The 24,448-nt window shown below is 44.0% G+C and overlaps 1 protein-coding gene and 1 long non-coding RNA gene across 13 annotated transcripts in view; one reads left to right on the forward strand and one right to left on the reverse strand.

Annotated features, from left to right (window-relative positions):
• The window catches only part of LOC149983225 (uncharacterized), a 288,192-nt gene extending 278,672 nt beyond the window's left edge, over positions 1 to 9,520 (reverse strand). The window contains exons 1-2 of the long non-coding RNA XR_016495969.1: positions 9,382 to 9,520; positions 8,946 to 9,007 (exon numbers count right to left, since the gene is read on the reverse strand). This is a non-coding gene — a long non-coding RNA (uncharacterized LOC149983225). The remainder of the gene's footprint in view (positions 1 to 8,945; positions 9,008 to 9,381) is intronic.
• LOC110523526 (RIMS-binding protein 2) overlaps positions 1 to 24,448 on the forward strand; it is a 74,366-nt gene that overhangs the window by 15,376 nt on the left and 34,542 nt on the right. For 2 of the 12 annotated variants that reach the window (XM_036977168.2, XM_090234370.1), the window contains exon 1: positions 13 to 221. The exons of 8 other annotated variants lie outside the window; for them this stretch is intronic. The gene's annotated coding sequence lies outside the window, so the exon portion shown is untranslated. Of the gene's footprint in view, positions 1 to 12; positions 222 to 24,448 lie in introns of those variants that run through there. 2 more of the 12 variants (XM_090234368.1, XM_090234372.1) reach the window with 1 other exon arrangement.

Genomic DNA, 24,448 nt, shown 5'->3' on the forward strand with positions numbered 1-24,448 from the left:
TAGTCAGGAGGCAGAGAGAGAGAGACAGGAGGAAAGGGGGACAGAGAGTCAGGGGTGGAGGCATGAGAGAGGTGGAGGAAGGGAGGGAGAGACGCAGGCCCAGGCGCCGCTGCTGCTGCAGCCGCCTGACATTTAGCCACCCAAGATAATAGGAAGGAAGGAACACTAGCAACATCTCAGTCACCGTGCTACAATGCTACTGTAGCTAGCCAGCAGACACGGTAAATACTGCTCCTTATCATCACTAGGCCTCCCCCAACAACTGCATAGTATCTATCTTTCTCTCTCTTCTCATCTTCTCATCTCCTTCCCTCCCTCTCTCTATCCCTTGGGTGTCTTGCCTGTGTTTGGCACATGTGTGTGTGGTTATTTCTGTATGGCGGTAATGTGTGTAGGCTGCATGGTTTGTGGTTTTAGTGTGGCACATGCAGCTCTGTGGCTGGCTGAGGGAAGCTTCACCCATATACTGTGCCGGAGGAGAGCTGGAAGATGGAGTGCAATTGTACATCATGGACACTGGGCACTCCAGCATTGTCAGCTCTGCCTCACTGTAAGCTGCCACCCATTTCTCATAGCTGTGTGGTCTGTATGGTCACTTAGGCCTGATGTCACCTACACTCAATTCAATTCAAGGGGCTTTGTTGGCATGGGAAACATACGTTAACATTGCCAAAGCAAGTGAGGTAGATAAGCAAGGAGGGGAGCGGAGGAGCGTAGATTGGGTGGGGGGAAATGCAAATAAGAAAGTACTACAGAGACAGTGGTGTCTTTTCCTGATTTTGGAGGTTGGTTGTGTGACATGAACCTCTCCCTTTTCCTGGCCGATGGGTTGGAGACGATGGGAATCTCCTCAGCAGAAATGTGCTCTTTGATCTCAGTACTGTGTCATATGTTTAGCTACAGGGTGTATATTCCTCTTCTACAACGTAGACTGATTGAATTCTTTGTAGAGGAAGAAGACATTTGTGCAGCCCTTTGTAAGTGTATTTTTGGTGATAGGTAGGAGGCTTTTTGGAAACTGCCTAGCTCCACTTACTACATCAGAGCTGCATTGATATGGGACTTGACTACTGAAGGTAGGTTCTAGAAACAAAGCTGAAACTAAATCACTTAGATCCACTGATATTTATACTCTAGTTACAATTATATTGATAAAGAATGCATGTGCAACTGTGCCTGAGTGTACCCTGTACATATATATGCCTATGTGTGGTTTGTGTGGGTGTGTGAAAGGGAGCAAGGGAAGACAAGGGTGTGTGTCTTCAGGCCTGGGAAAGAAGGGAGGGAGGGGTATACAGCCTAAACTCCCACTCTGCAGTATTTCGACAGGCATGCTTCTCTCTCTCATTCTCTCTCTCTCTCTCTCTCTCTCTCTCTCTCTCTCTGTCTTTCTCATTATGTGGGTGTGAAACCTCAAACAACAGAAGAAGCTGCAGCAGTGACAGGAGTGGCTCATGGGCACCCCCCGCCTCCTCTTCCTCATTATGTGCTTACTCCCTCTCTTCCTCCTCCCTCTATTCTCTGCGCAGACTGGCAGCCAGTACCAGCTGAGCTCAGCCGGACGCCAGGGGATGAGAGGGGAGACAGGAGGGATGGAGGGAGAGAGGAGTGGGGAGGGGGTACCAAACTTCTATTTTGAATCCCCGTCTGGCTGATTTTTCTCCTCTTGTCTTGAGATTAGCGATGGAATAAGACAGCCTTAACTAATCTCAATGTTCCTGAGGACACAGAGCCAGGGGGGGGGGGGCTCAGAGTAGTCACATACATGCGCACAAAACGTGCATGTTTGCATTTACTTACATGTGCAAACACACACATACAGTCACACACACACACACACACACACACACACACACACACACACACACACACTGAATCCCATCCATGATGCATTTGCTTGTCAGCACAGGATGTACATGTGTTTTTGTGTGCACACACGTGCAGTGTGTGGCCATAGTACAGTAAAGTGTGTAAGTGAGGTGTAAGCACAGGAAAATATCCCGTCTCTTCCCTCAGACCCTGTAGTTTGTATCTGTATCAGTGTTTGCAGGTGGGTCAGACCAGGTGACTCAATGTTCCCATGTAGACTATGCGTCTTTCATGGATTAATTTGCTAATTTAATTCTGCCTGCCTGTTTGAATAACAAATTAAGTAAGGAGCCTTTGCTTACACCACTGTTCTGCTGGTTTAGAATACACATCTGACCCCCTGGGATTTGATAACGCTGACTGTGTAATATGGTGCAAATGAGGTTAGTTGCGGCTATGCGCTTTCACCGCCGATATTTTACCTGGAATAGGGGGTTTCTATAGCAACGCCACAGACCCCTACCCCACCTCACATATGTGTGTGAGTGTGTGTGTGTGCCGCATTGACTGGTCGCAAACGCACCATAAGCGTTAGTGTCATTAAGCCAGTGGGGCTGAAGAGAGTGGTGAGCGTTTCAGCCCCATGCATGGTAGTAGTACTACAGGAATTGAGCAGTTGCATTTCACAGTAGAATGCTACAGTATCTTCTTAGTCTAGGTTTGTTTATCGTTTTTTGATAATTTGTAGTCTTTTGGTTGCTTTGACTTGAGCCTTGTCTTTTTATTTGATGTTTTACCTGCTGTCTTTCCAGTATCTATCCATCTCCCCCGCTCTTCCCCTCATCCATCCTCTCACTCACCCTTATCTCCCATTAGTCGTGGAGGACTGAGCCACAGCAGAACTAAACCCTGAGGCTGAGGGGAGCAGGCCATTGGGACAGCAGGGAGACTGTTAATGGTCCTGTTCAAACACAACCAACATGACAGCCATTTCTACATAGTAATGATCCAGTCACATGTGCCACCGAGCCAGGCTCTCTAGAGGAGGAGGGTCCACAAGCCCAACTGACTGTACTGTAGAGTCAAACATATAGGCCTACAGGACCTAGTGGGATCATCTTTTATGTGCATTACAGTACCATCACCATGGAAACAGTGGGCTAAGCAACGTGGCAGGGATGAAGGTTGAGACTGGGCCATTCAGTGTATTTCTAGCATGCATTTTAACTGTGCAATTGGGTCACCTTGAATTATTTAGCTGTTCTTCAGTCATATGTTTTGCTAGAGATTTGGATATTGTGTGTTGTGTTGTGGGGGGGAGTCCTAGTCAGACATGTATAAGTCCCAGCAAAGGGGAATCTTAGTCACCTTAAAGCTCTTATCCACCAAAAAGTCACCTTAAAGCTCTTATCCACCAAACTGATATAAAAACCTTGGGGAGGATTTATTTGTATTTTTTCCTTTTGATATTCTCCAGTGTGACGAATAGGAACAATAGGCCCCAGTGATGTCAAATGTGATATGTCATCTGTTTGACTGGAAGTTCTTTTAGTCACGTCATCTGATGCGTGCTCTGCTCTCGACTGACCCCTCTTTGCCAGAGTGGAACAGCCCACTTTCCTCACAGCCCCGGGGCTCGTTTGTTCTCGAGGGGCCAACGCATTTCACCCTGGCCCCAGCTGGATCCCTTCCATTATACACACAAAAATACACACACAACACAACCTAGGTAGGGAGGTTATGCGCGGTAGAGGGAGAGGAGGATGTGTATTATACAGTGGAGAAGTTAATCCTTCTTGACTAGGGCTGGCCTTTCTCTTGGCAGTGATCTGCCCTGTCTCCTTAGTGAAAGCCTGGCTGAGACTCATCCTGCTTTGTGGAGGCAGGTGATGGGGGTCTTTCTCTGTGCCTCCCACAAGCAGCCAGCTCAGGAGTAACAACCTTACACGCATGGTTTGCTCCTTAGACTGTCTGGTTGAGAGGCTGGCAATCTGCAGGAATATATAGACACACCGCACGCAGTACCATCCCAATCCCCAAACGATGTTGCTTACATGTGTCCGATCCTCTCACCGCCTCACATATATAGAGGCTAGGAGGAGTTGTTCATTTGTAATTGGGCGTAAAACAAAACTAACACCACAAACCTCTCTGAGAATGTGTCCCCTAAAAGCAGTCTCTCTGGCCACCCCTTTTTATATGCTGTTTCTCTGCTCATACATCTCCAGTAAAATATATTAACAATTCAGGAGCTGGGCATGATCACTTTACCCCATCAAACCAGCCTTTTGGCCAGTGCAGCAGGACAAGGACAAACTCTAAAGTCTGGCCTGTGTTATGTTGGTGACTTAGAGGCTCAGGCTCATTTGGTCAAATAGCAAAGATGACAATGATGCGTAGCATGTATTTTTAAAATGTATATCAAAGGTCCATTAATAGGTTTTTTTTCTTCTCTCACACACCTCACACAGTGCAGGAGCGAGATGAATACATAGCACACACCCTAGACATGTCAGAGTCAATAGACTGCTGTAGCGTAGAGGTTGTGTCCCACCTGACACCCATTCCCTTTATACTGTGCTACTTTTGACCAAGGCCCATGGTCAAAAGTAGTGAACTATGTAGGGAATAGGATGCCATTCGGGATGTATCGATAGAGATTTCATGGCTGATGTTGGTTGAGATAGAAGTTGCCCTTCACCACAAGACCGGGTCTTATTAATTCAATCCTTTTAGGTTAAGACTCTACGGTTGTAGAGACTGTCCCTGGACCAGAGCTTAGGGGCAGCCCCTCCCTAAAGCTGCTGGTTTTGCACTGAGCCAGCTGTGTCCTGGCAGCAGAGTCCTTTTTCCAACCCGGCACTGTTTTAGAGATGCCCCACAGGCCTGCAACCACCCGCATACACACACACTTACAAACACAGAGTTCATACACTCATGGCACGCAGTCACGCATGCTCGCAAGCACACACAAACACACAAACACTGTATTAGCCCCACTCACTTGTGTTTTATGAATGAGCTACCTGTAGAGCACAAACAGAGAGAGGTGAGAGGAACATTGTTAAATAGAATCAGCTGAAAGCCCTATCATAGTACGACTGAAGGCACATGGCCCCCATCTCTGTTTCTGGGAGCTGGCTGGGAGTGCTTAGCTGCCGCTGTCAAGGTCCTGACTCTTCCAGGCCTCAGATGGTGCTGAAGAGACAGCTGATCTTTAAATTTAGGTTATGGGCCATGTCACGTTACCTTTGCCCTTTCGCTGTCCTACATCACCTACATCACACTGGACTAGCACAAAGTGGTAGTGTGGCTGGAGGGAATGGCGGTCAGAGCTACAAAATATGGGTTATGTTCCAACATCCACCCTAGCTTATGACTTGAAGTGCATGCCCAATACATTGCTTCATTCTAAGTTGTGTGCTAGACTGGTGTTGATATTGAATCTAAACTGAACGCATTGGCACGTTTAACATGATTCAGTGAATACTGCAAGGCTCTCTATAAGGATATCTTCTACATTTGTTTTACATGGACTCTGATGCCCCTTGATGATATAATGTAGTGCTATGGTATAGCTCCACCACTGCAGCGGTCTATCTCAGTGTGGCCTGCCTGCTAGTAATCCCGTCAGATACAGTATAGAGACCCCTTAATAGAGGCATCCAGTCTCTCCCTGCTGTTCCCAGGAACAAAGCTGCTCCCACATGACGTCTCATTAACGTAGGATATCCCCCCCCCCCCCGGACGTTAAAGGGACCAGCGGGGAGCCACGGGCTCCAGATAAATTGATTTTGTCTGAAGAAACACGCACACAGACACTCCTTAGTGCACGTCTAAGACATTTAGGAAAATAGCTGTTTAGTTATAGATAAACCAACAATCCTGAATATATTTACACTACACCCTCACCAAGACATGGCTAGTGACGAAATAAGATGGGATTGGTAGACTGACATGTATAGGCCTAGGAGATATTCAGTATGCTTTGTTTTTGTCATTGTATGGAATGATTGGATGCCTAGTCATTGTTGTTAATATCAGGTAACATTAGCACGGCACAGGAATGATGCCATGTCAGAAGACTGAACTTATCCATACATTGTTCTGACAGGTGCACAGCATCACACACCAAGCATAGGATGATGACATCATCATTGCAGCTGCCAAAGCAGTGATGTTACCCTGAGAGGCTGAAGGGATTATAATACTCTGCATTCTGTGGCTGTAGGCAAGGGGAAATGCTGTCATAGCAACCACCTGGTGAAAAGAACACATAAACAAGGAGAGAGAGATCGAGAGATGGAAGAGAGAGAGAGAGAGTGCTCAGGACATGTATAGATGTGCTTCTCTACTTGTGATTTACACATTGACTAAGGACTTCAAAGAGAGACTGGTTATATTTTATTTGCATAGTCCCATATACAGTCAGGTACAGAACAATTGCTCAGATAAAGTCTTTTTTTAATTATTATCCAAAAGAAAGTGGTCAAAAGTATTTGATCTAAATCTGAAATGTCATAGACTACAAATTGCAAGAACAGATCACTCAGGAGTCAAATTTTAATAATGTGTAATTTAGACTATTAAACACAAAAACTGTTTCAAGTGAGAGTTAGGCAGGTCTGAGGCTGAAAAAGAACGTACATCTTGCCTACTTAACCCATATTTTCTGTTCTTTTTGAAAATAAAAGTATAAGGTAGTTCAGGTAGTGGGATTTTTGTCTTGCTGGAGGATCTGACTTGGGGCCAAACTTCAGCCTCCTGGCAGAGGCAAAAAATGTCCTTGTACTGGATACATTTCACAATGCCGTTAACCTTAATTAACAAGGGCCCCAGGAAAGTGGAAGCAAAATAGTCCCAGAACATCAAAAATCCACCACCATATTTGACAGTAGGTATGGGGTCCTTTTCTGCATACAGTGCATTCTGAAAATATTCAGACCCATTGACTTTTTCCACATTTTGTTACGTTACAGCCGTATTCTAAAATTGATTAAATCGTTTTTTTTTCAATCTACACACAATGCCCCACAATGACAAAGCAGAAAACAGGTTTTTATCAATTTTAGCAAATGTATTAAATATAAAAATCAGAAATATCACATTTACAAAGTTACTCAGATCCTTTACTCAGTACTTTGATGAAGCACCTTTGGCAGAAATTACAGCCTCAAGTCTTCTTGGGCATGACGCTACAAGATTGACACACCTGTGTTTGGGGAGTTTCTCCCATTCTTCTCTGCAGATCCTCTCAAGCTCTGTCAGGTTGGATGTCGAGCGTCGCTGTACAGCTATTTTCAGGTTTCTCCAGAGATGTTAGATCGGGTTCAAGTCCGGGCTCTGACTGGGCCACTGGACATTCAGAGACGTGTCCTGAAGCCACTCATGCGTTGTCTTGGCTGTGTGCTTAGGGTCGTTGTACACCGCCCCAGTCTGAGTTCCTGACCGCTCTGGAGCAGGTTTTCATCAAGGATCTCTCTGTACTTTGCTATGTTCATGTTTCCCTTAATTCTGACTAGTCTCCCAGTCCCTGCCGCTGAAAAACATCCCCACAGTATGATGGTGCCAGGTTTCCTCCAGAAGTGACTCTTGGCATTCAAGACAAAGATTTCAATCTTGGATTCATCAGACCAGAGAATCTTGTTTCTCATGGTCTGAGAGTCCTTTATGTGCCTTTTTGGCAAACTCCAAGTGGGCTGTCATGTGCTTTTTTACTGAGGAGTGGCTTCCGTCTGGCCATTGCACCATAAATGCCTGATTGGTGGAGTGCTGCAGAGACTGTTGTCCTTCTTGAAGGTTCTCCCATCTACACAGAGGAACTCTGGAGCTCTGTCAGTGACCATCAGGTTCTTGGTCACCTTCCTGACCAAGGCCCTTCTCCCCTGCATGCTCAGTTTGGCCAGGCGGCCAGCTATAGGAAGAATGGTTCTAAACTTCTTCTTTTTAAGAATGATGGAGGCCACTGTGTTCTTGGGGAACTTCAATGCTGCAGACATTTGTTGATACCCTTCCCCGGATCTGTGCCTCGACACAATCCTGTCTCGGAGCTCTACGGAAAATTCCTTCTTCTCATGGATTGGTTTTTGCTCTGACATGCACTGTCAACTGTGGGACCTTATATTGACAGGTGTGTTCCTTTCCAAATCATGTCCAATCAATTGAATTTACCACAGGTGGACTCTGATCAAGTTGTAGAAACAAGGATGATCAATGGAAACAGGATGTAACTGCTCTCTGTTTTCAAGTCTCATAGCAAAGGTTCTGAATAGTTTAGAAACTGACAACGCAACAACGCAACAAATGCATTGATCATCTCAGCAAGGTTTTACCCGTGGTCATGGTGCTGGGGGTAAGTGCAACTAAATGTAGCTGAGATATAGAGTAGTTGAAATAAACATCTACATTTTGAAAGTATTTTTTTCAATATTTTATTAATGAAAGCATAAGATGTTGATGAACAAATACTGTGCAGTATATGCTTTATCCAACATTTTGCGGTTGCATGAGGTTTGGAGTTAGACATTTAAAACTTAAGGGTATTTAACATCGAATAGATTGCAAGTTGGCAGCATTTTTCACACCTAACCGAGCTATTAGGCTGTCCTATTAGATTTGTTTTATTCAATTCAGTGTGGTACTGTATGAGAACTGTAGCCCCTATCTGCAAAAGAAGGGTTTATTTTACACAACGTTTTCACAAACAGCAATCATCTTACAAGGTAAGCTTCGATGTGGTCTGTGTTTGAGCTGTAGCTACACTGGGGGTATGAAATTAATCTTTACGTTGAAACAAATCTAGCCTATTGCCAAAGTTATCTGATGATGTATGACTTAACCTTTCTGATCTCCCCATCCCGGATCCGGGATCGTGAATACAGACTCAAGCTCATTACCATAACGCAACGTTAACTATTCATGAAAATCGCAAATGAAATGAAATAAATATGCTAGCTCTCAAGCTTAGCCTTTTGTTAACAACACTGTCATCTCAGATTTTCTAAATATGCTTCTCAACCATTGCAAAACAAGCATTTGTGTAACAGTATTGATGGCTAACGTAGCATTTAGCATTAGCATTCAGCTGGCAACATTTACACAAAAAAACAGAAAAGCATTCAAATAAAATCATTTACCTTTGAAGAACTTCAGATGTTTTCAATGAGGAGACTCTCAGATAGCAAATGTTCAGTTTTTCCTGAAAGATTATTTGTTTAGGACAAATCGCTCCGTTTTCTGCGTCACGTTTAGCTATGAAAAAACCCCTGTATCCAGGATTGTGTAAATCTATCAGCAAGCTCATTAGCATAACACAACGTTAACTATTTATGAAAATCGCAAATGAAATGAAATAAATATGCCATCTCTCAAGCTTAGCCTTTTGTAAACAACACTGTCATCTCAGATTTTCAAAATATGCTTCTCAACCATAGGAAAACAATCATTTGTGTAAAAGTAGCTAGCTAGCGTTAGCGTTAGCATTTCGCGTTAGCATTTAGCATTAGCATTAGCGTTAGCATCCAGCACGCAACATTAACAAAAACATAAAAGCCTTCAAATAAAATCATTTACCTTTGAAGAACTTCTGATGTTTTCAATGAGGATACTCTCAGTTAGATAGCAGATGCTCAGTTTTTCCAAAAAGATTCCTTGTGTATTAGAAATAGCTCCGTTTTATACATCACATTTGGCTACCAAAAAAAATCTGAAAATTCAGTCCTCAAAACGCGAACTTTTTTCCAAATTAACTCCATAATATCGACTGAAAACATGGCAAACGTTGTTTAGAATCAATCATCAAGGTGTTTTTCACATATCTCTTCATTGATACATCGTTCTTGGACACATGCTTTCTCCCCTGAATCAAATGGTAAAGTAGAAGCAGCTGGCAATTGCGCACCGAATTCGACGCAGGACACCAGGCGGACACTTGGAAAATGTAGTCTCTTATGGTCAATCTTCCAATGATATGCCTACAAATACGTCACAATGCTGCTAAGACCTTGGGCGAACGACAGAAAGTGTAGGCTCATTCGTTGCGCAATCACAGCCATATAAGGAGAGAATGGAAAACAGAGCTTCAGAAATTCTGCTAATTCCTGGGTGATGCATCATCTTGGTTTCGCCTGTAGAATGAGTTCTGGGGCACTTACAGACAAAATCTTTGCAGATTCTGAAACTTCAGAGTGTTTTCTTTCCAAAACTGTCAAGAATATGCATAGTCGAGCATCTTTTCGTGACAAAACATCGCGCTTAAAACGGGATTGTTTTTTATCCAAAAATGAAATAGCGCCCCTAGAGCTCTAACAGGTTAATGGCAACATCGAATGTCCACCGACTATATCTTTGTGCATCAAGAATATGATGTTGCCTGCTTACACGCAGTAGGCATTCATTACACAGGGGATTGGCTACTATAGTCTTGTAGCCAATGAGATAAGCTTTCCAGGGATATGCAGTTGACCTGGGTGGGACAAAGCAAGGCCTAGAACCTTATGTGTAATGCAAACTATTGCTACCTGGCTCAGAGACTTGGAAACGTCCCGTGACCACACCTCACAGCACTTACTAAAACATCTTCCCATTCTAGTTGTTAGGTCTATTAATCCCATTTTCTTTTTTTCTGATATTCTTCACATGTTGTGGAATCCATCTGATGTGTTTCCAGCTCTAGTCATCAATAATTAACTTATTGTAACGGTTGTTGTCTTCCTCTTCTGAGGAGGAGTAGGAAATATCAAACCAATATGCAGCGTGGTAAGTGTTCGTCATATTTATTACACTGAACACAGGAAACAAACAAACAAGCGAATAAAGAAAAACCGAAACAGTCCCGAATGGTGAAAAACACTGAAACGGAAAATAACTACCCACCTCTCATAGTGGGAACACAGGCTACCTAAGTATGGTTCTCAATCAGAGACAACGATTGACAGCTGCCTCTGATTGGGAACCATACCAGGCCAAAAGCAGAAATACAAAACATAGAACAAAAACATAGAATGCCCACCCCAACCCACGCCCTGACCAACCTAAAACAGAGACATAAAAAGGGAACTAAGGTCAGGAAGTGACAGTACCCCCCCGAAGGTTGTGTCCAGGGTCCGGGTGGGCATCTGTCCGCGGTGGCGGCTCTGGCGCGGGACATGGACCCCACTCCACCATAGACTTGGCCCACTTAAGTGGCGCCTTTGGAGCGGCAACCCTCGCCGCCGACCTCGGACTGGGGACCCTTGCAGCGGGCCCAGAATAGACGGGAGACTCCGGCAGCGCCGGCGTGAAGGGCGACTCCGGCAGCGCCGGAGTGAAGGGCGACTCTGGGAGCGCCGGAGTGAAGGGCGACTCTGGCAGCTTCTGACTGACGGGCGGCTCTGGTAGCTCCTGACTGATGGGAGGCTATGGCAGCTCCTGACTGACGGGCGGCTCTGGCAGCTCCTGACTGACGGGCGACTCTGGCAGCGCTGGACAGTAGGGAGACTCTGGAAGCGCTGGACAGGAGGGAGACTCTGGAAGCGCTGGACGGGAGGGAGACTCTGGAAGCGCTGGACGGGAGGGAGACTCTGGAAGCGCTGGACAGGAGGGAGCACCTGGAGGGAGGAGACGGAGAGACAGCCTGGTGCGTGGGGCTGCCACAGGAGGCCTAGTGCGTGGAGGAGGCACCGGATGGACCGGACCGTGGAGACGCACTGGAGGTCTCTAGCACCGAGCCTGGACAACCTGTCCTGGCTGGATACTCCCTGTAGCCCGGAAGTGCGGCGAGGTGGAACAGACCGCACTGAGCTGTGCTGGCGAACCAGGGACACCGTGCGTAGGGCTGGTGCCATATAACTCGATGCCCACTCTAGCCTGGCCGATACAAGGAGCTGCGATGTAGCGCACCTGGCTATGCCTGCGCACTGAGTATTTATATTTACATTGTGGTCATTTAATATATATATTTTTTTAGGAATAATAGCCTACTGTCTGTAGTCATAAAAACATTTAGGCTAAATAAATGTATATTATTTTGTTGTGTAACTTTGTCTTGGAACTTATTAAAAGGCGGCTTCTATCAATATAATCATCATTCAGAAGGTTAAACACATAGGTTTTAGACCTGCAGTAAATTTAACCCTTGTGTTGTCTTAAGGGTCAAAAATGACCTGCCACTATGTTTAACAGCAGAGAAAACCCCCTAAATGATATTCTTTCGACTTGAAATTTGGAGTTTTCCCAGAGTGACCCCAACAATAGAAAAAGTGAAATGCTTTTGTTCATATTTCCATGAAAGCTGTACACCACCAGGGTACAAAGATTGACTTAGGGTAATTTATGACCCTGCAGTTATACAATTATTTACACACCACAAAAAAAAACACAAAGACACACACACACACACACAAACACACTGAGAAATGTAGATTATGTGTGCTACTGATTGTACTCAGACAAAACAAAAAAATAATTGTGCATGTGCAGCATCTCCCCTCCATGACCCCACACATGACTCAACTTCACAGACAAAATAAACAGCATTTCAGACAAAATAAACAACATTTCAGACAAAATAAACATTTCTTGAAAGCATTGTTTACTAATGTGGAATGCAGTCAGAAGCTATAAAGGTGCTGCAGATGACAGTCCCCCCAGTTCTCTCTTTGCTGAAGCTATGAGTGCACATTTCAGTGCCCAACAGGTCGTAGAACAGATTTTTTCAGATGTCCATGAAGAACAACAGTGATTTAGAAGAGGAAGAGGTATCTGAAGAAGAAGATGGGAAAGAATACAACCCAGAGCATGATGCATCATCTTCAGATGAAGAAGAAATGGCCAAATCTGAAAGAGATACATTTTTGTCAAAGAACAGTAAAATAATATACAGTGCCTTGCAAAAGTATTCATCTACCTTCGCATTTTTCCAATTTTGTTGCATTACCACCTGTCACGACTTCTACCGAAGGTAACTCCTCTCCCTGTTTGGGCGGCGCTCGGTGATCGGCGTTTCCTGGTTCCTGGTCCTTTTCTGTTTGTTTTGTATGTGATTATTTTTCACGCCTGGTTTCATTTGCGTTAATTTCTGTGTGTATAAGGGTAACCTGTTGCCTGCCTTAGTTTGTGCGGGATTAGACTTTTGTGTATTGTACTCGATTGTATTTACAGTTTGTTGTTTTCACGGTTACGCATGTGTATATGAATGGCGGAACTGTGTTTGTTCCTCCACGAGTTCTCAGTATTGAGAGAATAGTTTGTATTTTCGACTCTGTCATTTTTGTGTTGGTGGACTGACTGATTAAACACGCTTCTCCGACATGCCTGCTCTCCTGCACCTGACTCCTACACCTCTCACCTAGACGCACGTTATCACAGAATCCCGCAACACCATCTATGGAGTCAGCAGGAGTGGACGCACCTCCAGTGTCCATGGAGGAGCGCGTTCAACACCACACGGCAGTGTTACACCGGCTGAGGACCGCAATGGATCAGGTGATGGCGACGATGGAAAGATGGGAGAGAGATGGCCTTCCCACACCTCCATCAGTCAGCCACACCCCTACCAGTACCAACCCCCTCTCCTTCATTGCCTGGGCACAGTGGGATTCGACTCGTACTCCGGACGGCGGCCGGGTGCCAGGGGTTCTTACTCCAGATGGACTTATACCTGGCAACCATTCATCCGGCTCCTTCGGGAGGTGAGAGCGTGAACGCCCTCGTCTCCTGCCTCTCAGGTAAAGCCCTGGATTGGGCCAACGCGGTATGGAACAATCCTGACTCGGCGAGGTCCACTACCCAGAGTTCACCCGCCGCTTTCGGGCCGTGTTCGATCACCCACCTGAGGGCCGAGCGGCGGGTGAACGGCTGTTCCATCTGAGGCAGGAGAAGAGGAGTGCTCAGGACTTTGCTCTAGAGTTCCGGACTTTGGCTGCTGGCGCGGGATGGAAAAACCTGGCCCTGATCGATCACTATAGGTGCAGTTTGCACGAGGACGTCCATAGGGAGCTGGCCTGTAGAAACACCAGCCTCTCCTTGGACCAGCTGATCAACATGTCCATTCGGTTGGACAACTTGCTGGTGACCCGCGGACGTCCAGAATGGGTTCTGTCAGTTCCATCCCCCAGCTCCTCTACTCCCATAGACACCCATAGAGCTAGGAGGTGCTGCAGCGAGGGCGACCGGAGGAGGGGGCCTTTCCTTTGCCAGCTGTGGTCGCAGAGGGCACACTGAGCACTGCTAGGACACCTCAGGTGAGTCGGCACCAGGCTCACCCAGAGCCCCCTGTTGGTCACATGTATGTATTGATTGTTTTTCCTGAATTTGTCCCTCTTTCCCGGCATAAGGCGCTAGTAGATTCAGGCGCGGCGGGGAATTGTAATGACTGCGGTTTAGCGCATAGGTTAGGGATCCCCCATGTTCAGTTTGACAAACCCTGACTATAGGGGTCTAAATTCCATCACGGCGGGGTATAGTTACCCGCTAACTCTCATTGCCACGGCGATTGAGTCATTTCACAGAGCACGCTTTTTCACAAAACTGGATCTCAGGAGTGCATATAACTTGGAGCGTATCTGGAAGGAGATGAGTGGAAGACAGCGTTTAGTACCACATCCGGCCATTATGAGTACCTCGTCATGCCGTACGGGTTGAAGAATGCTCCAGCAGTCTTCCAATCTTTTGTTGACGAGATTCTTGTTCTTCAACCAGGCCGTCTCCTTCCTTGGGTATTGCATTTCCACATCGGGGTTGGTGATGGAGTGTGACCACATTGCAGCCGTGCGTAATTGGCTGACTCCAACCAGGGTAAAGGAGGTGCAGCGGTTCTTAGGGTTTGCCAATTACTACCAGAGGTCTATCTGGGGTTTTGGGCAGGTGGCTGCTCCCATTACGTCACTGCTGAAGTGGGGGCCGGTGCGTCTGGGGTGGTCGGCTGAGGCGGACAGGGCATTTGGTCGCCTGAAGGCTCTTTTCACCTCGGCTCCCGTGCTGGCGCATCCGAACCCCTGTAGTGGAAATGTCCTGTATTTACCAAATCATGAGAGCAAACCACACACAAGTCAGAGTTATCATAAAGTCCATCTTTAATTATATGAGCTCCATCACAACCCTGTGCCTCTCAGATCAATTCAGTGTCTATCAATGAATTCTCTGAGAGTCCTTACAAAACAGTTCTTAGTATCATTTATAGCCAAGACACACCCAGCTCAACTCACATGACGAATAACAGATCTTAGTAACATTACAAAGGAAGACTTTACTTGAGAGAGGAGTATTCCATAGCCAGACAGCATTAGCTATAAATTATCGTTCAGTTTGCTCTCCTAAAACGAGGTTCTACTTCTCATTCTTGGTACAACATAGTACCAAGACTTTAGGATATATATCAATTGTCATTTTAGACACTCCCATTCTGGACAAGCTCACGGACACAGTGACTGGCACACAGGCATTGTGGAGCCAAGAGGTAATTGGTTCCCCCTCAATCATCCCTTCACATGGTTTAAAAGAAATGTTTACATATGAAGACAAGCTTGACCTCTCCCCTTTCTGTGGCCCAAGTAACTGAAACCTGACAGAGAACAGATAACTGCAACCGGCCAACAGTATTATCCAAAAATAGACATTCTAATGACATATCTCACATAAGCATGCAATAAAATAAATAAAACATTTTATTTATAAATGTTACCTAAATAATTCTGATTCCGCCAAAACACCCCTCTTTGGCATTCATAGTAGAGGTGGACGCGTCCGAGGCTGGGATTGGAGCTGTGCTCTCACAGCGCTCGGGTACGCCACCGAGCGAAACTATGACGTGCTGGATCGGGAGCTGCTGGCTGTCGTCAGGGCCCTGAAGGTGTGGAGACATTGGCTTGAGGGGGCTCAACACCATTTTCTCATCTGGGCTGACCACCGTAATCTAGAGTACATTCGGGCAGCGAGGAGACTGAACCCTCGTCAGGCAAGGTGGGCCATGTTTTTCACCCAATTTAGATTCACCATCTCCTATAGACCAGTCTCCCAGAACACTAAGACAGACGCACTGTCCCGACTATTTGATACGGCGGAGCGGGCCATCGATCCTGCGCCCCTCCTCCTTGTCTGGTGGCACCTGTGAGGTGGGAGGTGGACGCAGACATCGAGCGAGCATCGCGTGACATTGAGCGAGCATCGCGTGTTGAGCCTACTCCACCACAGTGTCCAGCTGGACGGGTGTACAGTCCACTCAAGGTTAGAGACAGGCTGATTTGGTGGGCACACGTCCCCCTCCTCTGGTCACCCGGGATTGGTAGGACGGTGCGATGTCTTAGTAGGAAGTACTGGTGGTCCACTTTACCCAAGGACATGAGGGTTTATGTGGCCACCTGCTCGGTGTGCGCTCAGTGCAAGGCTCCTAGGCACCTGCCCATAGGGAAGTTACAACCCCTTCCCATTCCACAGCGGCCTTGGTCACACCTGTCGGTTGACTTCCTGACCGATCTGCCACCGTCACAGGGCAACACCACGATCCTGGTCGTTGTGGATCGGTTTTCTAAGTCCTGTCGTCTCCTCCCTTTGCCCGGTCTCCCTACAGCCCTACAGACTGCGGAGGCCCTGTTTACTCACGTCTTCCGGCACTACGGGGTGCCTGAGGACATTGTTTCTGATCGGGGTCCCCAGTTCACGTCCAGGGTGTGGAAGGCGTTCATGGAACGTTTGGGGGTCTCGGTCAGAGTAATGGGCAGGTGGAGAGAGTGAACCAGGATGTGGGTAAGTTTCTGCGGTTGTATTGCGTGGTTAAACCTTGCGTGATTCCAACCTAAGTATATGTAAACATTCCCGACTTCAACTGTATATACATACATACTGCATATATACACATACCTACATACATACATACATACATACATACATACATACATACATACATACATACATACATACATACATACATACCATATACAGACTCATAAATACAGAAAAAAAAGAAACAGAAGTCACTTGAACCCAGTCTGACAAAGGGAAGATGCATATGATAGACAAGCATGTACACAATCTATATACACACACCATTATCCATATAGAAGCTAAATATTTGTACTATTTAATTATAGGTAGCCCTTTTTCTTTTATTCCAGGCTTCATGTAAATATTTCGCAAACGGAAATACATAATGGACAAAAAACAGTTGTCTCTGGGATGCAGTGTGGAATGGTGATTTTCTGTGCCACGATGCCACTGAAAGTCTTGCACACTTTCTCAAGAATGCTATGGTTTGATAACCGTGAGTGAAGACCTGCAAGATATGTGAGAGACAAACTGGCGGCCATAAGAGAGGTCTGGGGAAATGGGTGGAGCGTCTGCCATACCTCTACAACGCTGGAACTGAAGTAACAGTGGATGAGCAACTGGTTCCATTCAGAGGTACATTTTTATTTTCATATCTGTAATGTAAGTGATTTTGACTGTTAATTTTATTATGTATTGCTGTAATATCATTGATTTATGTGATTGTTTTCAATGACACTGATGCTAATTACTGATAGTAATCTCTTTGTCAAAAGGTCGCTATCCTTTCCGGCAGTATATGCTCAGCAAGCCAGCAAAGTATGGCATCAAGATATGGGTGGCCTGTGACGCACAATCCAGCTACGCTTAGAAGATGCAAGTCTACACAGGGAAGCCGACCAGTGGAGGTCCGGAGAAGAACCAGGGATGCGATTTTTGCTTGATGTGACAGATAGACTGAGGGGGCACAATGTCACATGTGACAATTTCTTCACCTCTTATGAACTCAGCCAGCAGCTCCTGAAGAGGAAGATCACAATGGTTGGCACAGTTAGAAAGAACACGCCTGAGCTCCCCCTGCACTCCTCGCACCAAGGGGGAGAGAGGCCTTCTCATCAAAGTTTGCCTTCACCCCTACCACCACTCTAGTTTCTTACCTCCCAAAGAGGAACAAGGATGTGGTCCTCCTGAGCACACTGCACAAAATGGCTGAGACCAGTGATAGTGAGGACAGGAAACCAGCCATCATCCTGGACTACAACCACAACAAAGGAGGCATGGACAACCTGGACAAGGTGATTGGAACTTACAGCTACAGGAGGATTAGTGCCCGCTGGCCCCTGGTCATCTTCCATAACATCATTGATGTGTCCTCATACAATGCCTTCATGATATGGAACAAGATCAACCCTACCTGGATGCCTGATAAGCGGAACAAGAGGAGGGTGTTCCCTGGGCAGCTGGGAAAGGCACTTGTAACCCCACACATTCAAAGAAGGGAGTGCCTCCCCCGCACAGCAGCCTCTGCAGCGCTTGTGAAAGCTGTACAGGGGGCTGAATCTTGTCCTGATCCACCTGAGGCTGCATCTGGGGCAGGCAAGAGGAGGTGATGCCAATTCTGCCCCCCAAAGAAGGACTGTAAATCAAATACTATGTGCTTCACATATGAAAAATACATCTTCAAAGTCATGCACACACACTTGCATATTGTCCTACATGTGCTTGATTGATTGATTTATGTTCTTCACATTTTTTTTATATCAGTTATCTTATGTTATTCTTATTTATTGTTGTTGTTTATAGACCTTGTGGGTAGGGGCAATGGTTAAAAAAATGGGAGAAGACTAGTATTGTGTAGTTGAATTCCTCGTTGTACAGTATGTAAGAATATATCACTATGTTGCCAAAAATGTTCAAGACTGATATAGTTTCCCTTCAATAAAATGCATTTAAAACTACTTTCTGCATATTTCTGCTACTTTCTTAGGCTATACAAGTGCTATCTCTTGCTAAAAAAAGTATGTTTACACTGATGTAGTACCTTCAGCAATAATAATAATAATAATAGTAAAGAAAACAATAATGACAGGTGTGTTGTAATAAAAACGAGTGGTGTCCACTGATTAAATGCAGTCTTTCTGCATTGTGAAGAGGGAAAACCCACATCTTTACAAAGTTTGATGAATGACAGGTTGTTTCTTCATGCAAAATAGATTTGGGGTTTAAAATTCAATTTAGCTGCTTGAAAATGGGTCATTTTTTACCCTTGGGGCAAGGGGAGAATTCAGAATGTTAAGATTACATAAGGGTTCAATTAGATTTACTGGTTCATTTTTCATTAGGTTACAATGATCCACGCCTTCTGGGAATGTTAAAAAGTAAAAATGTTATGGGTGGAGTTAGATATATGGCTATCAGAAGTATTAAAATAATCCAATGTCAGCCTTTAAATGTTTAAGTGCGTGTGGGCAATGGAGAGAAACAAAATGGTGCAGTTTGAGGCAATGTGGCAGAGAGCAGGCGCTGGAGATATGGGTGTGAGCAGGTTGTTCTGGACAGGTGTGATATAGTTGTTGTGTATGTTTTGTATTGTCTAAAAATATCATATCAATTCTTACAAAAAAAATATGAAAAATTAAAAGCTTGCAACACACATCTTATAATTCATTATGAATAGGATTTATTAGATTTTCTTAATTTACATTATTCACTGTGACCACAATGTCACAAATAATTGAGCACAAACAATATGATCAGATTAATTTAGTCAAAACAGTCCAAACATTTCTTTATAAACCTTTCTAGTGCAGGGGTTCCGCTAGATAAACACCTCAACAACATTCTGCTGAAAAGGCAGTGCGCGAAATTCTAAAATATTTCTTACAAATATGTAACTTTCACACATTAACAAGTCCAATACAGCAAATGAAAGATAAACATCTTGTTAATCTACCCATCGTGTCCAATTTAAAAAATGCTTTACAGCTAAAGCACAACATATGATTAGATTAGATCATAGCCAAGTCGAAAAAACACACAGCCATTTTTCCAGCCAAGTCACAAAAAGCTGAAATATAGATCAAATGAATCACTAACCTTTGATGATCTTCATCAGATGACACTCATAGGACATCATGTTACAAAATACATGTATGTTTTGTTCGATAATGTGCATATTTATATCCAAAAATCTCAGTTTACATTGGCGCCTTACGTGCAGTAATGTTTTGACTCCAAAACATCCGGTGATTTTGCAGAAATACTCATAATAAACATTGATAAAAGATACAAGTGTTATTCACATAATTAAAGATAGACTTCTCCTTAATGCAACGCTGTGTCAGATTTCAAAAAAACTTTACGGAAAAAGCATAATCTGAGAACGGTGCTCAGAACCCAAAACAGCCAGAGGAACATCCGCCATTTTGGAATCAACAAAGTTTGAAATAACACCATAAATATTCACTTACCTTTGATGATCTTCATCAGAAGGCACTCCCAGGAATCCCAGGTCGACAATAAATGACTGATTTGTTCCATAAAGTTCCATAATTTATGTCCAAATAGCCACTTGTTGTTAGCATGTTCAGCCCAGTAATCCATCTTCATGAGGCGCGAGCATTTCGTCAAGACAAAAACTCGAAAAGTTCCATTACATTCCTTTAGAAACATGCCAAACGATGTATGGAATCAATCTTTGGGATGTTTTTAAACATAAAACATCAATAATGTTCCAACCGGAGAATTCCTATGTCTTCAGAAAAGCACTGGAACGAGAAGTAACGCTGTCGGTTGGATTTTTCTCAGGTTTTCGCCTGCCATATGAGTTTTGTTATACTCACAGACATCATTCAAACAGTTTTAGAAACTTCAGAGTGTTTTCTATCCAATACTAATAATAATATGCATATATTAGCATCTGGGGCAGAGTAGGAGGTAGTTCACTCTGGGCACGCTATTCATCCAAAAGTGAAAATGCTGCCCCCATCCTAAAAAGGTTAAAGACATTCAGAAAGTGGGTACTTATTTATTTTGATCCTGTCACACCCTGATCTGTTTCACCTGCCTTTGTGCTTGTCTCCACCCTCCTCCAGGTGTTGATCATTGTCCCCATTTTCCCCAGTGTATTTTTACCTGAGTTCTCTATTTGTCTGTTGCCAGTTCGTATTGTTTGTCAAGCCTACCTGTGGTTTTCCCCTTGCTCATGTCTTTTCTAGTTCCTGTTTTCTAGTTTTCCTGGTTTTGACCATTCTGCCTGCCTTGACCCTAAACCTGCCTGTCGTTCTGTACCTTGTCACACCACCCTGGATTATTGACATCTGCCTGCCCTGACCCCGAGACTGCCTGCCGTTCTGTACCTTATGGACTCTGATATGGATTACTGACCTCTGCCTGCCCTAGACCTGTCGTTTTGCCTGCCCTCTGTTCTAGTAATACACATTTGTTACTTCGACACTCTCTGCATCTGGTTCTTCTGCTGAAACGTGATAGATCCAATTCCAAGAATGAGTGAGTCACTCAGCTTTATGCTGCAAAATCCTCGCTGGATTCGCTTTCATTCCATTTCTTCTTCACATCAGCAAAGAAGGACTCTGTGTTTCAGAAACTCACTTCATATAGAGGGGCTATCACACTTTCACACTGTGGCAAATAAAGCCAATATGTTATTTAGAATAACTTATTTCTGTTTTTAGAGGGAGAAAAACTAAAAGCCCACTGTGCCTATTTTTCGAAAATCGGCAGTACGCATATCAAGTGTAAAATTGGCCATTGAATTTACCGAAGTTCTCTCTCCACTCTTTTTTTGCCTGATGCAGGACTCTAGTACCAAAGAAGAGAGACTCTTAGACTGAAAACACCTCCATTAATTTACGAAAATATAGTACATTTGTGCCACAGTTTAGACTACCGATAGATCAGTGTTCTACCTCCCCCTTATGATAGTGTGGTGCAATGACAGAATTATGTAATTTTAAACAATCTGCCACCATCCATCGCAAATGGTTGCGGCATAAGCTTTAAACTTCTAAAGGAAGAAACACTTTAGGAAAATGTTTTATTTAATATATTTTAGAATAAGGCTGTAACCTAACAAAATGTGGAAAAAGAGAAGGGGTCTTAATACTTTCCGAATGCACTGTATGAATCCTTATTTCGACAGCAAACCCACCCACTGGTCTGTGTGGCCAAAGAGCACTATTTTCATGTTATCTGACCATAGCACTGGTTCCAATCCAAGTGCCAATGCAGTTAAGCAAACTCCAGGCGCTTATATTTGTTGGATGACATATATATCTCTTTGGCCACGCACACCAGTGGTGGGTTTGGTGTTGAAAGAAGGATGCCTAGTCAAAGCAGTGATGTTACCCTGAAAGGCTGAAGGGACAATTAAATGTTTTATTTGTCAATACTCTCTCTGCATTGTGTGGCTGTAGGTAAGGGGAAGGAAGAGCTGTCGAAGCAACCACCTGGTGAAAAGCACAGAGAGCGTGAGAGAGAGTGGGGGAGAGAAGGAGAACAGAGGTTGGGATGATGATGGAGGAAATCAGCCAGAGCTGTCAGTGTCAATTAGTCACTGGAAGTGTTGAGGGCTCTCTCTCTCCTGGTCTGTCCACCCTCGACCAGGCAGGCTGGGACGCAAATATGGATTTCAGTGTTGTATATATCTCTACAGCTGAGCACCGGTCCTTACTGAAAATCTATGCTTTTCAGTTCCACTTGCAGATTTTTGTAACCATATGTGTCTTAATTTGTTAACCCTTTGTGGGGTGAGTTTTACAGAATTTTGTCAGCGTTCTATTTTTGGAATTTCACAGCAAGTTTGAAGTATCCATAGAATGTTCAATAAATAACAGGATGCAATCTGTACACTTCAAAGGGTTAAATAAGCAATCCATCTCCTCACGAGGCTAGGAATAGAGGGTTGTCTTATAGCTAGCATTACCAATGTGAATAGTTGACTCACAGGTGGAGGAGGAGATGTCACTGCTTGCCAGTGTACCCATGCCTCTCTGTCTCGTTCTCTCTCTCTCTCTATCTCTCTCTCTCGCTCTCTCTCTCTCTCTATATATATATATATATCGTTTGACCCAGGTTAAACAATTTAAAGGCAACGCTAACAAATACTAATTGAGTGTATGTAAACTTCTGACCCACTGGGAATGTGATGAAATAAATAAAATAAAAACTGAAATAATTAATTCTCTCTACTATTATTCTGGCATTTCACAGTCTTTAAAATCAAGTGGTGATCCTAACTGACGAAAGACAGGGACTTTTTACTAGGAAAAACTGAGTCTAAATGTATTTGGCTAAGATGTATGTAAACTTCCGACTTCAACTGTGTATATATATATATATATACACACACAGTGCCTTGCGAAAGTATTCGGCCCCCTTGAACTTTGCAACCTTTTGCCACATTTCAGGCTTCAAACATAAAGATATAAAACTGTATTTTTTTGTGAAGAATCAACAACAAGTGGGACACAATCATGAAGTGGAACGACATTTATTGGATATTTCAAACTTTTTTAACAAATCAAAAACGGAAAAATTGGGCGTGCAAAATTATTCAGCCCCTTTACTTTCAGTGCAGCAAACTCTCTCCAGAAGTTCAGCGAGGATCTCTGAATGATCCAATGTTGACCTAAATGACTAATGATGATAAATACAATCCACCTGTGTGTAATCAAGTCAGTTTTTGATTTGTTAAAAAAGTTTGAAATATCCAATAAATGTCGTTCCACTTCATGATTGTGTCCCACTTGTTGTTGATTCTTCACAAAAAAATACAGTTTTATATCTTTATGTTTGAAGCCTGAAATGTGGCAAAAGGTCGCAAAGTTCAAGGGGGCCGAATACTTTCGCAAGGCATTGTATGTATATATATACATATATATACACAGTTGAAGTCGGAAGTTTACATACATCTTAGCCAAATACATTTAGACTCAGTTTTTCCTAGTAAAAAGTCCCTGTCTTTCGTCAGTTAGGATCACCACTTGATTTTAAAGACTGTGAAATGCCAGAATAATAGTAGAGAGAATTAATTATTTCAGTTTTTATTTTATTTATTTCATCACATTCCCAGTGGGTCAGAAGTTTACATACACTCAATTAGTATTTGTTAGCGTTGCCTTTAAATTGTTTAACCTGGGTCAAACGTTTCGGGTAGCATTCCACAAGATTCCCACAATAAGTTGGGTGAATTTTGGCCCATTCCTCCTGACAGAGCTGGTGTAACTGAGTCAGGTTTTTTTGCTACAACTTTGGAAGTATGCTTGGGGTCATTGTCCATTTGGAAGACCCATTTGCAACCAAGCTTTAACTTCCTGACTGATGTCTTGAGGTGTTGCTTTAATCTATTTCGTAAAGTGCACCCGTCCCTCCTGCAGCAAAGCACCCCCACAACATGATGCTGCCACCCCCGTGCTTCACGGTTGGGATGGTGTTCTTTGGCTTGCAAGCCTCCCCCTTTTCCCTCCAAAGATAACGATGGTCATTATGGCCAAGCAGTTCTATTTTTGTTTCATCAGACCAGAGGACATTTCTCCAAAAAGTACGATCTTTGTCCCCATGTGCAGTTGCAAACCGTAGTCTGGATGTTTAATGGTGGTTTTGGAGCAGTGGCTTCTTCCTTGCTGAGTGGCCTTTGTCAAGTAATTAGTGAATCAGTGTTCATAAATTCCAATTATATTTATCTGTCTGATACCCAGAGGTTGTAAAGTTCTGGTCTTAAATAAAACAGACAGAATTCCCAGCTCACAATTGATCAGATCCCAATTTATTTGCGAGAGCTCTCAAGTTTTCACAAATACATTCCTTCTTATACCATCCTAAACTACGCACATACATACACACCAACATGGATTTTCTCATGAGTCTAACCACAGTTTAT

This window comes from Oncorhynchus mykiss, chromosome 5 (genome assembly GCF_057628025.1).
Source record: "Oncorhynchus mykiss isolate SJ-2025 chromosome 5, ASM5762802v1, whole genome shotgun sequence".
Classification (NCBI taxonomy): Eukaryota; Metazoa; Chordata; class Actinopteri; order Salmoniformes; family Salmonidae; genus Oncorhynchus; species Oncorhynchus mykiss.